General features: G+C 37.1%; 1 long non-coding RNA gene across 1 annotated transcript; it reads right to left on the reverse strand.

The window, feature by feature from the left end:
* Nucleotides 1-6,637: 6,637 nt before the first annotated feature.
* Nucleotides 6,638-9,396, reverse strand: LOC307141613. The gene is made up of 4 exons (XR_013818367.1): nucleotides 9,271-9,396; nucleotides 9,097-9,156; nucleotides 7,692-7,814; nucleotides 6,638-7,598 (listed from the first exon to the last, which is right to left on the reverse strand). It is a non-coding gene; the product is annotated as an uncharacterized lncRNA (long non-coding RNA).
* Between the last annotated feature and the right edge of the window lie 4,341 nt (nucleotides 9,397-13,737).

Here is a 13,737-nt window from a genome sequence, read left to right on the forward strand (position 1 = left end):
GGCTCCGTGACTGCTTTTGGTCTCTCCTTCAGTCCAAGGAGCCTAGAACTGAACCATCCGGTTATTACAGTGACAGTCAGGTCCTGTCAAACCTCAATCACCCATGATAATAACAGTTTTAATAACCCCAGCACACAGTCATTTTTCACCAATGTTTTGATGGGTATGCCACTAGAGAACTGTGAACGTGGAAAGAAAGAGTCAAGGCCACAAGCTCAAATAAGTAGTTGAACTTTGTTCAGAGCCCCCTATGTATTTATTTCAACCACACTGAAGAAATGTGTTTTGGTGATATATTTGTGCTCACAGCCTGCCCAGCTCTGGCTCCAACAAAGCCTATATTAAAGCCATCCTGTTTTATAGAACCTGGATACTTGCCACTGTGTTACTGTGAGAAAACAGTGATGGTCTGCAGGATTGTTTTGAATTTTTTCTTATATTTGCATCGGCACACTGTTAGGCAACTTCTTAGAATCCTGTTGTTATGATAATATCATGCGAGAAGCACATGGTTTACACATAAACCTCAAAATGAAAACAGGATTTATGATTTCAGCTAGTGCTGGAGACAATAAAGTATCTATCATTAGAGATTTTGTTCCCATGGCATGAAATTTTCATTTTATGAGGTTTTTCAAAATTAATATGAGTTCCCCTAGCCTGAATATTGTCCCCAAGTGGCTAAAAAATTTGATCGGTGTAAACTGAGTTCTGGCTGTCTTTCTGCCTTTGAGAAAATGACATCATGTCATGACAAATGAAGTCATAACAGGAACAGTTACATCCCTTTCCTCCGCCCAGAGAATTTGGCACGCCCATGCGAGCGCCATATTTGTTTATCCTCAAGAGATCATGGCTTGTGAATGCTGGCAGTTTCTCAGTGTTTGGATGTACAAATGAAAACAGAAGTCTTTTTTCAGTTCCTTCTGATCTCTGATCAGTGATTTCTGATGTGTAGCTAATTATTCAAGTTCACACAGAACTTTATTATTCCTGCACACGCTGCGGCTTCTCTCTCTTCCGACAGAACAGTGTTTTCTATCTTGTGAGTCAGTGTTTTTGTATGTCCTCGTCGCGTCTATATGTTCTAAAATGTACATACAGTCGTGAGTTTCTGCTCAACATCGACAGAGCCACATCTTTAGAGATAAACCTCACGCACGCCGAAGCCGGTCGGCCTTCGACATCACCGACCCCCACAACAGCATCTCGCCCACAGCGGAGGCGCCATACGCAGCGCGAGATTAAGCAGAAGGGGGGTAAGCGCGGGGTACCCAGGCTAGGCTAGCCAGCTATCCCCACAATAAACTGGATTACATTCGATTACTGCACGGTTGTGTCTTTGTTTGCGCTGTGTACTTAATACTGACACTTTTCATATGATAGGAAAATATCTAAAAATAATGCTATAATCAACACTTACTCGTTCATCTCGACAGCTGTAATGGTACATTACATGTGTTACAAAGTTGGTAGAATAAGGAGAATAAGGAAGACGTGACTGGGACTCTAACTTTGTTAGCAATCGCTCCGTCTCTAGTCCATTAGTGATGTACGGTTCGTGAATGAATCGTTCTTTTGAACCAGTTCTTTTTAGTGAACAGGTCAAACCAGTTCACCAAATCGGACTGAATCGTTCTAAACGGTTCGCGTCTCGAGTCAGCGCTGATCCATCATTTACTAAAGTTACTAACTTTCTGACATGAGTGACAGTCCCTCCGACTAGAAATAAACGAATAACCTGAAGTATATGCTAGTAACTACAACAGTTCACTGAACTGAGACGTGCTGAGAGAACTGATAAGAAGTGACATCCGTCTCTCTGGCAGGCTTGTACCTCATAGACCTCGTTAAACCACGCCCCCTCCGCTACAAGATCTAATAATTTCAAATGCAAAGATGTCAGCCAATCACAACAGTGGGCGTTTTTACTGAAGTCTCACAGCAGACACGCCCCTTGAAACAGGGCATTCAGCCAGAGGGCAAACATCAGTATAGAAAAAATGCCTTTTATTTCTAAATTATGACATTTTATGATGTAACAGTATAAGTACACCTCAGGAAACATAAAATAAAATAAAAAATCCATGCCATGGGACCTTTAAAGTGTTGGTATGTACATACATATGCAAAAACTAATTAAAGTTTTTGACGCTTTAGATTAAAGGGGTGATGAATTGAGAAATCAACTTTCCCTTGAGCCTTTGATATATAAAACTTCATCATGATATCAGAATATCCTGTAAGTTTCGGAGCTGAAAACTTCCTTGTTAGTCAAATAAAAGCTTTTATTGACACCAGGCCCAGAAAACGCTCAATCTCAGAATATGTCGACCCTTGACGTCATCTCAGAAACGCCACCTCAACAGATAAATATGTACGCCTGCTTCTGTAGCCCCGCCCACTGACTCGTGGAGCTAAACGGATCGCGTATCTTCACTACTGCACCGTACTACCGTAACACACACATTCAGTATCAACAAATGTTTTATTTATTTACATGTCATCGACTGATATTCCACAAGACAAAATATTTAGAACTACCCATATTATCCTGTTCGAAACTTTAAGAGACAAAAATGTAATTTCTTCTTGCTGTTTATTTTGTTCTTTATAGAGGTGTATGAGGTTTCAACATACTGTATGCTACTGTGGTTGAGAACATAAATGAGCTGAGCATTCAGAGGAGTCTTACAGTAACATGAAGGTTTTTGCTTCAATTGGGCCCCTAACTTTTGAGGAGGCATTACACAATATTAAGAACCAATGAGATGTAAACTTTTGAACGGGATAATTTTGTTGTTTGCTAAATAAATGTAAATATTTGACAAATAGAATAATAATAATAATAATAATAAACAATACAATACTCACCTGAATGAATATGACACAAACACAGCATTTAGACACACACAAATGATTTCTAGAAATCTCTAGAGCTGAAAAAGCTCACCCCTTCCACCAAAGTGTGAATTAGTGTGTCTCCCAGGCCACTTTGTCTTTTACATAGCTGCTTGCTCCCTGCCTGTAGGAATGTGGCAGGCATTAATTCCTTGGCTAAAATCTCTCGAAACAGGTAGCAGTGGGAAGCATAACCATCTCATTAGCAGTCAGTGCCTTTGTCTGTTTGCTAGCACTAAAATTGCACACACTAATTTGCCATGGGCTATGGATTTGGTCCTGCCGTGTATTATGTGGTCAGGCAGGAGAGAGGACGCTTCACTTTTGTGCTGCGATTTTGCAGGACTAAATGTGATACAATTGAAATATTCCTATACTGCTACAAGTCCAACAGCCCTTCTCTGAACCACACACTGGACTGCACCAAAAACCTATTATATGAGCAAATGAGTGAGATAAAACGTGGAAGTGCATAGCTCACCTCAGCACCCTGCTAAATTCCTGTCATCTCAGCTCCATTTTTACAATGTTTAAATCAATTTAAATCATTGAATTTTCCCTCTGAATCACTGCTGAAAATTTGAAAAAAGGCTGCACAAGGACTGTGCCTAAGTGGATCCACTGCCATGTCCAGACTGAAGCCAGATTTGTGCCCTCTTACCCACATTAAAACCTTTAGACTGTCTGTGATGTTGGATCTATTTTGTCAGTTTGAGATCATCTGTTCCATATCCACACTTACAGGATTAAATTTTCACCTCCCGTTTTCTGAAAGACTGTGGACTCATTTACTGCTTAAACATGATGATTTCAATTATTAGCATTAGTGTGGGAGTTTGGTTGCAACATTTATTGCATTTAGGTTAAGTCATGGTGGTATTTTTTTTTTAAAGTGGGAGAAAGACAAAGACATCAAAAGAAAGTCCCAAAGAAACATCCTAAACACATTTTCGCATAGCTTTCCATCTCAGACTGCACCTGGGCGATTTCCTCCCAGGTCCTGAATGATAATAAAACACTGTTATGCAAATATTATTTTGTAATTCAATTTAATAACCTGCCAATGACGCAGCAACTTGTATCATAAATCCCCTCATGTTATTAAAATAGCTACGTGAGAATTCAGAGTCACATTAAAATCATCATTCAATATTTCACACCAACCCTACAGTGTGACCTTGTGATATCGACAGACGCAACACACACTGACTAGTGGCTCTAATTCAGGTATGTACGTTTGTTATACTCAGTTAAAATTACTATGCCATTTGGGTTATAACCCTTTATATATATATATATAGGGATGCAACAATACAGTTAATCCTCAGTTCAATACATAACTCGGTTTTTAACCACGGTTTTCGGTTCTGTTCGGTTCTGATGGCTTGTCACGTCAGTTTTTTGCTATTCTATTCTTAAGCGACAGGAACTGGTCCTGCCATGTATTTGCTATTCTATTCTTAAGGAGAAAACATATTTTATTGCAATACTCTTTCTTTATTTTACTTAAAAGAATTGAAAAACCTTACTTAAACTTAAAACTTTACTTTAAAAAAAAAAACCTTGTACACATTCCTAGTGTATTGTATAATATAAAATAAATATATATAAGATTTACACTGGCAGCTCAGAGCAGTACAGCAGTATTTAAGTATGAAATTGAATGAATAAATGTAAAAATAAAACACTACATAGACTTCACTACAAAATATACATTGATTCTTATTTCAGTCAAGAGCAGTGAGTGATTTTCTCTTTGTCTTTTGTTGTCGTACTAACATTAAAGGGATAGTTCACTCAAAAATGAAAATTCTGTCATCGAGAAATGAATACAGGTTTGGAACAATATTAGAGTGAGTAAATAATTACATAATTTTAGAGGTGAACTGTCCCTTTAAGGACAGCGTGTTCACTAGGCTGCGCTGCTGTCAATTTAAGACCTGTGTGCATGCATCTAATATACAGACACACGCCGATTTTACTTTCACTTTAGACATAACCGACTGTGTTTATGTTAACCTTGTGTGTATTTGACAGTATTAGTGCAGTAAGACGACTACTTAGTCCAGTAATCACGTGTTTGACAGGCATTTAGTGTGCGCGCTCGGAAAAGCACGTGTTAAAACCGTTGCATAAGCACACGGATTAAAGGTTTAACCGACAAGGCTTTAAAACGCATGCAAATAATGAACTTTCGTGATTGTGAATAACGTCTCGGTTACGTATGTAACCCTCGTTACCTGAAGGAGGGAACGGAGACATACGTCGGAACTGACCGATGAATTGGGATCTGTTTCCAGAGATCGACCTACTTCGAGTGATTAAAACGAGCCAATGGACATTGGCATGCGGTTCACACATTCCACGCACCGCCCTGCAGCGCGGGTATAAATACGGAAGTGGAATACCGCATCATTGCTTTTCAACTGAGGAGCCGAGATAAGTGACTCGGCCTTCAGTTGAAGCACAGCACCTGGCGACGGGACGTACGAGGGTTACATACGTAACCGAGACGTTCCCTTTCAGTCGGTCACGTTCAACGTACGTCGGAACTGACCGACGAATTGGGATCCCTACCAACACGCCAGGATGCTGGCCCTTCCAGCGTCCTGCCTGAGCTCGCTGGACAGCTCCTATGTTAGAGTGGGAGTCAGGGCTCCCGGCAGGGAAGGACAGTCACTGCTGTTCCTGCAAGACCCACTCAGTGTGACTATTGGATAACGCTGGGAAAGCGTGCCCGTCTCAGGAGATGGTACGCTGCGGAGCCACGTCCTTCAATGGAAGGAGAGGTGGAATACACATAAGGACTAACCTAACAGGGTAGTGCAACATATGGCAGTCTCTGGAGTGGACCCAACCTGGTTCAGTGTGAAAAGAGTGACCTGATTAATGCATTGGCCTGTTGGCTGCAAAGATGAAAGGAAAGAGGTGGAAGACAAGAGAGAGAGGCCATACAAAGGATAACAAGGTTGTGCACAGAGACCTGTTCTCTGCTCTTCGCTTGGATCTGAGGCTGAAAATATTTCACAGTTGAAGAGCTGTTGAAGGCTGAGAAGAAAAAGGGAGAGAGGCCACACTAATAGTCAGACCAGGGAGAGAGGTGGAAATAAGTTATGTAACAAACTCTCAGAGGGAAAGGATGGCCAACACTAGAAAAAGAAAAACAGGGAGAAAGAAAGTAACACTGCATGAAAAAAGGTGTATCCGGACCAGGATACTCCTGTATACACTGCTGAAATTCGGAAGAATCCAGGAGTATACTGGCCGGATAGGTCAAATTCCATGGATCCGTATATGTCCGTATACATCCGAAATGGTACCAAATCGGATGTATGTTGTGGCCGTATACTCCCATGCTACAGCCATTTGTTGCCATGGCAAATAATCCCATCAAGTTTTTCCCAGGAGACATTTTCACACCTCTAAACAGCTTTGCCTTCCACCCCCTATTGGTCCTTCATCTCAAACTGGATTGGTTGTTTTTTTTAAAACCACTCCCAAAACCCAGACTGCTATTGGATGACAGGACGCATTGAAAACCCAGTCAAGTGACTTTATTGGTTACTTCTAAGGCTAAGGGTGGGCTAGGTTTTGTAGCATAGGGACTTGATTGGTTATAGGCCAGCTATGCAGATTTTGCTCATTAATATATATATATATATATATATATATATATATATATATATAAAAATAATCCCCTCTCCCTCCCAAAAGAAAAACACACACAAAACAATTTGAGAAAGTCTGAAATATTTATTAAAAAGGTATAAAAAAAAAAAACACATTCTTAACAGCATTATAAAAGAACATTAAAACAATGGTGAAACAAAAACAAGTTAACTAAATGTATTTAAAAGGGATGCAAATGTAAAGGAACAAATGTAAAAATATAAACAGTCCAAAGAACATAAATATACGTTAAAATGAATTGGTAAAGAAACAAAAAGGGGAAAAAAATGAACAAAATGCATTTAAAAGACAGAGATGTAAAGGAATAAAATACACAGTGAACATAAAAAGGAAAAGAATAAATATACAAATTAAACAATATAAAATGAGAACAATACATTTATAAGACAAAAAAAGTGTATATAAAATATATTAAAATACATATAAATATTCCAAGTAAACAATATAACCAAATAAAAAGAACAAAGAGCATTATAAACATACATTAAAATGAATGGGGGAAAAGATAAGTGAACAAAATGTTTCTAAAGGAAGGCGACGTAAAAGGAACAACAATACAAAACGTGGAGATCAAAAGCAACATGGACATCTAAAAAGGAACAAACATACAAAGTATACAATATAAAACGAGACAAAGAAATCTATAAATTAAAAAGTGTATATAAAATATATGTAAATGTTCTATATATGGGAACCAATAAAAGTATAAGTATATAAACATAGGAATAAAGAAAATATAAAATGGAACAATTGAATATTAAAATTATAATTATAAAATAATTGTGACCAACTCTAACACAATGTTGTTTGAGTTTTGAACATTTTTTCAAACTGGCATGATGGGCTGGTGATGTGACATGTAGTGTGGGTCAGTCTAGTCTGGTTTGTAGTAGCTAGCCTAACCAAGCCTTCCATCAACAACCATCTTCATCTTCATCAGGTCTATAGTTGCGGTCTTCCACAGGTTCTGTGTTGGTTTGTGCAACCCTGGACCTGGTCTCCAGCAACTGCAAAACATGACAGTAAATTAACCACTAAAACTCAGAGAGGAGTATAGTAACATTCTGGAGGGAAAAAGCTTAACCGGTTTCTTAACTTACCCGTCTCTTTCTCTGACGGTTCTGTGTGATGTTCTTCATAGTGTTTCTTTTCTGGGCCTTTTCAGACTGAGCCAAAGAATACTTCCTCAGCAAAGTCTCACAAAATAAAATACATCTTGAGACCTGCCAAATAATACATTAATAATATATAGTTAATGCCAATAAAAGTAAGTAAAACAATTCAATTAAAATGTATTTGTATAGCGCTTTTCACAATACATATTCAGGGTTTTTCCTGGGTCAAAAATGGTCTTCGGTGGTGGCTGACAGACATGGTCATCCATACACACACATACGCACGGTAAAAAAAAAATACCCTACCCACATGATCTGCAAGCGCAATACTGACAATAAATTTGAAATAAATTCAAAGAAAGTTTGTAACTTTTGCTTATCTTATTTTGATACCTTGATGTTTGTTTTTGTTCCTCATTTTTACACTATTTACTGATAATTGTTTTGGTAATCATATCAATATTAAAAAAATAGTATTAAAAAAAAATGAACAAATAGCCTAATTTTCTGCCATATACAATCAGCTAGCTAACAACAAATTTGTTCTGGGTTCACCTCACTCCAGTCTAAACTAATTGATTTTAGGCTATTTATTTTACTACACATTGTCCACATAAATAAGCTGAAAGACTGTTGATAATTAAAAATAATTCTTACCATCCACTCTTGCTAAAGTGGGTAAGCACACTTGTGTTCTCATTTCAGGTGTTGTTCTGAGTAAATGATTAAACTAATTTGTGAGTTCAGTGTTGGACAGATCAGTTCTAACCGGTCGTTAAAATGATTCGGTTCAAAGGAGTCATTAGGTGGCGAATCGGACATTAGCAGACGCGTTGTGTGTGAATCACGTCTTTAGAAAATCGCGAAAGATTTGTCAAGACACAGAAAACACTTCATAACCGGATAGGATTTGTTTCCTGTTTATTTAAAGTATGCTTTATGTCAGCTGGTCAGAGAATCAGTCAATGTTTTTTGAGCGCATTTCACACCCAGCGGTAATTAAAGGAAGACGTCTGATAGCGCCACGTGCAACATGGATTCGGTCTTCCGACCTTTTGATTTTGATTAACGTAATATGTGAAACATTAGAAAGCTAAGAATGCTTATTTTGAAGACAGAGAGCGTGCGAGCGGGAGGAGCTCACTGGTCGTTCTCTCTGTCACTCAGTTAACTCAAGTGCAGCAGTCCTCTACTACATCAATCATAAATCACAATAACTCAACAAATAAGGCTTTGGCGGGACAAAAATTTGTTTTGGCGGCCGGCAAAAAATGTTCAATGTAGGAAAAACCCTGATATTGTTTCAAAGCAACTTCACAGAAAATGCATGCGTCTACATTACAGAAAAAAACAGAGAACATTAAAATAATGACAACATTTTTAAGATTACCTTTTACACATTCAGGGTCAACATCTGTAAAAGTTCTTCAGGATCATGGATCCAAAACTTCTGGATCATGAGGGGGGAAGAAACATGCACACACACAAATGAATATTAATTTGTTTGATAAAACATTAATATTAATTATCAACTTACGGACATGGACTTGCAAAACATACTCACCAGGCCCATACAAAAACTTTACAGTAGATCCAAAATCCTGGTTTGCCTGTAATTCTTCAGAGTCCAAGGATGGTGTTTTCCTGTCCTCTCTGCAGAACAAGTGTAAGTTACATGATCTCAGATTATTCATTCCAAAGCTCTGTTACATTTTATGACAAGCTTGATCTTAAAACTAGCTGACAGTAGGGATGGGCATTATGACCATATAATTATACATACATGAGAAATTATATTTTACAATAACGATATCACAATATATTTATTTTGATGGATATTTTATTAAAATGCTACAGAATAATACTGCTTTAAAAGTCTTCACTGTATGATATTCAATTAATTAATATCACATGATTCTTAAAGAAGCAGAAGGTCTTCTCTATTCTTTTGTTTTATTAAAATGATGACAAAGCTGCAGCCCCTTTAAGAACGGATGCACAGAATGACACGCATCCGGGTTTCCCCACGTTAACTTGAACTGTTTAACGTACTTAAGACATAACTGACTGTTTAAATCAAGTGAATACCTCACATGACAAGGTTTCTGAGATAATTGTGTGCATTTTACAGAAAGATAATTGATTTCGGGATCGCCTGCTGTCTGAGAGAGGCTTATTTTAACACATGCATGTCCCGTTCATTATTCTACATTCATGCATGTTTCCTTGTCAAAATGTCAAAAAGTTTTAGTACAGTCAGTGCTGCGTTATATACGCTATATTCCCATTCCGCAATATAAAACGGTAATGTTAACGTTTACAGCAAAATCACTAACAATAGTCAGTATCATCAGATCGCCATAACACCCAGCCCTATCTTAACAATATTACAACAAAACACAGAAACAGAATATGTAAGTTAATCACGATTAGCATATGACTTTAATGCACTAACGTTATATATCTTGATAAGCAGTAGAAAAAATATAAAGGGGTTTACGTTACCTTCTGCCGTCTGCTGTCCGCCATTGGAAACTTAGTCTGTTCGTATTCATGTTTTTTCGTTCTCAGTCGACATCCCACAATCAAAATTCGTCCAAAATAAGATTTTAACAGGTTTAAAATGATCCATGCAATGCCATTAATGGACAGAAGAAGCCGTCCTGTTGAAGATTAGAAGCCGCGCGATCGCGTCGCGTCCCCGCGAGCCACGAGCAACGAGCAACTCCAACGGCAACGGGTGTATAATTCAAACTGAAGGCGCGCACTGTCATTGGTCAGATTTCTGGATGACGTTCAGATTGACCAATCACGCTCAAAAGAACACGGAAAGACAGCAAGTAGCCTTGCAAATATAGAAAAAAACTTGTTTAAAACAACAGTTAGAAAATGTGTATATTTATTTTTATTTGCTGTTATATTTAATGAATTGGTCAAATGTTGTTTTGTGGTGTGGGCAGAGGCCTGGAAGTTTCAACCTGTGCAGATTTGCAGTGCAGATTTGTACTCTTTAAAAACAATTATTGTTTGATATTTAGTTTGCTATATATTTTGTTATATTTGTATCCAGAATTGAATGTAAAACCAGTTTGAATGTAAAAATACACCTTCACTGTAAAACAGAAAATTAAAGTAAAATATCTTAATTTAAATAAGGAAAAATCTGTAAACTAATAGTGTTTTCTCTAAAACGTTTAATGTAAATTTCTGTGAAGTTTTTTAACTTTATTTGACTTAAGATATTTGACTTATTTTACGGTTTTTGTTTTGCAGCTGTAGCTGCGTTTTTTTTTAGGTTTTTATTCTTACAGTGTAAATATAAAACTAATAAGATTTACTTTAAAATGACAAAGAATAATGTTAAATTGTTAGTATGGACATAAACATAAACCTTTAATATAATGAGCTAAATATTGTATTACAGTTGTTAATTTACAGATATTGTTTGTAATTTTGCATGAATTTGTTATTTATGAAAACAGAAAAATAATACAGTGATGTTCCTGTATAAAAAAATGAGAATTACTGTAATTTATCATTAATGATATAATCCTTAAAATAACAGTCAAGTTGTTTATTTAGATATTGTTTGTAATTTTACATTGTTTTAAACATAATTCAAAATTACAAGAAAATACTGTAAAAAACTGACGTTTTTTTCTGTAAAATTAGGATTATTTTTATTGGTTGCCTTATTTTTATTGGTAACCTTATTGGTTGCACCTACATCTATTGTGAGTGGTGGATTTCAAACCTCAAAACGCTCCTCTTTTGCAGCGTGTTAAAGTTAAGAATCTTGGAGTGACACTTTTTGTTAACAGTTGCAGAGCTGAAAGATCTGCTTGTGTTTCTGTGTTTCTTGAGCAAGTGAATCCCTGCTCTTTTTTATTCCATATTTTTATTTTGAGCATATCAGTTTTTGGTGTTTTTAAAACAAACTTTTTCATTTTCCACATTTCATCTCCTTTTTATTTAATTCTATTATTGCCTACAATTTGTAAAACTTTGCAAAAATTGTTTGGGGATAGTCTAAAATGTTTGGTTAATTATCCTTTGTTAATTCCATTACATTTCTTTGTTTATTTCATTACATATTCAGATTTTTTTGTGAACGTATATGTTCAGACAGGGTTTTTATTTTGTACTGTTTTTATAAAAAATATTTGATTTAGAGACTCTTTTCATGCAGTGGTTTTAAGGCCCTGACACACCATTCTGATGGTTTGGCCCAGACCCAGGCAACGTGAACCAACCCCACAGTCGGCTTTAGTCATTGCTAGTTCAGTTTAGTGTTTCAGGGCCTTAAGAATTATTTTTTCTGTGTAAAAAGCTTGTTTGCTGTAGCCTATAGTAGACCAGAGATAATTCTCAATCCTGAAGTGCTCCCCTGCCCCCCTCCTTCTGAGAACAGCCAGCACAAGTGTCAGTCATTAACATATGAAAGGTCTTCTTCACACCTAACAGTCTTCAGTCCTAGCACACCCAGCAGTGTTTCAGCTGTATATGTCCGTGAAATTTCACGGATTCCTGTATACGTCCGCATACGTGAGGTTTCCGGGTTTTTCTGGAAATATACTGTTCCGTGTTACTCTGATCCGCTTTTTCCCACATACATCCGGTAAACATCAAATTACACAGGAGTATACCATGCCCGGATAGTGCCGGATTTCAGTGTTTTCATGCAGTGTAAGGGAAAATGAGTGAAAGATTTGTTTCCTGTAATCAAGCAATCATTTTTCCCTGTTTGTGTCTCTTTTTGTTTCTCTTTCAAATCTAGTTTTTAATGTTTGTGTCTACTGTACATGTGTCTCACTTTCACTTTTGATTATGGTGGAAGTGATATGATGGAAGTGCAGTGGCAGGTAACGCTTTAAATTACAGCCCGGAAAGTACTACGTAAGTAAAGCAAAATTACAGCGTAATTTTCGGTAATTATAGTGTAACTATAAAGTAAGTACGTGTAGGTATAAGGGAACAATATGTAATATTGGGAGAATAAAGGGGTAACTATCAGGAAAATTAACAAATTATTTATACTGTAGGTATTTTTTAATTAAGGGGTAATTATCCGTGTAGTTGCAGGGTAAGTGGTGCTTGTTATTCTGTGTAGTTACAGGGTAAGTATGAATCTACGGGCTGTAAAATAAAGTGGTGTTTGTTCCCTTCTTGTTTCATGTAGTTACAGGGTAAGTATGAATCTACGGGCTGTAAATTAAAGAGGTGCTTGTTCCCCTCTTGTTTCATGTAGTTACAGGGTACTGTGAAGCTGCTTTGAAACAATCGGCATGGTAAAAAGCACTATATAAATAAAGGTGACTTGACTTGACAGGGTAAGTATGAATCTACGGGCTGTAAATTAAAGTGGGGCTTGTTCCCGACTCTTGTTTCATGTAGTTACAGGGTAAGTATGAATCTACAGGCTGTAAATTAAAGTGTTTTTTGTTCTCCTCTTGTTTCATGTAGTTACAGGGTAAATATGAATCTACGGGCTGTAAATTAAAGTGGGGCTTGTTCCCCTCTTGTTTCATGTAGTTACAGGGTACTGTGAAGCTGCTTTGAAACAATCGGTATGGTAAAAAGCACTATATAAATAAAGGTGACTTGACTTGACTTGACAGGGTAAGTATGAATCTACGGGCTGTAAATTAAAGTGGGGCTTGTTCCCGACTCTTGTTTCATGTAGTTACAGGGTAAGTATGAATCTACAGGCTGTAAATTAAAGTGTTTTTTGTTCTCCTCTTGTTTCATGTAGTTACAGGGTAAATATGAATCTACGGGCTGTAAATTAAAGTGGGGCTTGTTCCCCTCTTGTTTCATGAAGTTACAGGGTAAGTATGAATCTACGGGCTGTAAATTAAAGTGGGGCTTGTTCCCCTCTTGTTTCATGTAGTTACAGGGTAAGTATGAATCTACGGGCTGTAAATTAAAATGGAGCTTGTTCCCCTCTTGTTTCATGTAGTTACAGGGTAAGTACAATAAAACACGTACACAATCTCATATAACTCGGAAATCTTTATTTAAAAAACAAGGT

The sequence above is a fragment of the Gobio gobio genome (genome assembly GCF_949357685.1).
Source record: "Gobio gobio genome assembly, chromosome: 18".
In the NCBI taxonomy this organism is placed as follows: Eukaryota; Metazoa; Chordata; class Actinopteri; order Cypriniformes; family Gobionidae; genus Gobio; species Gobio gobio.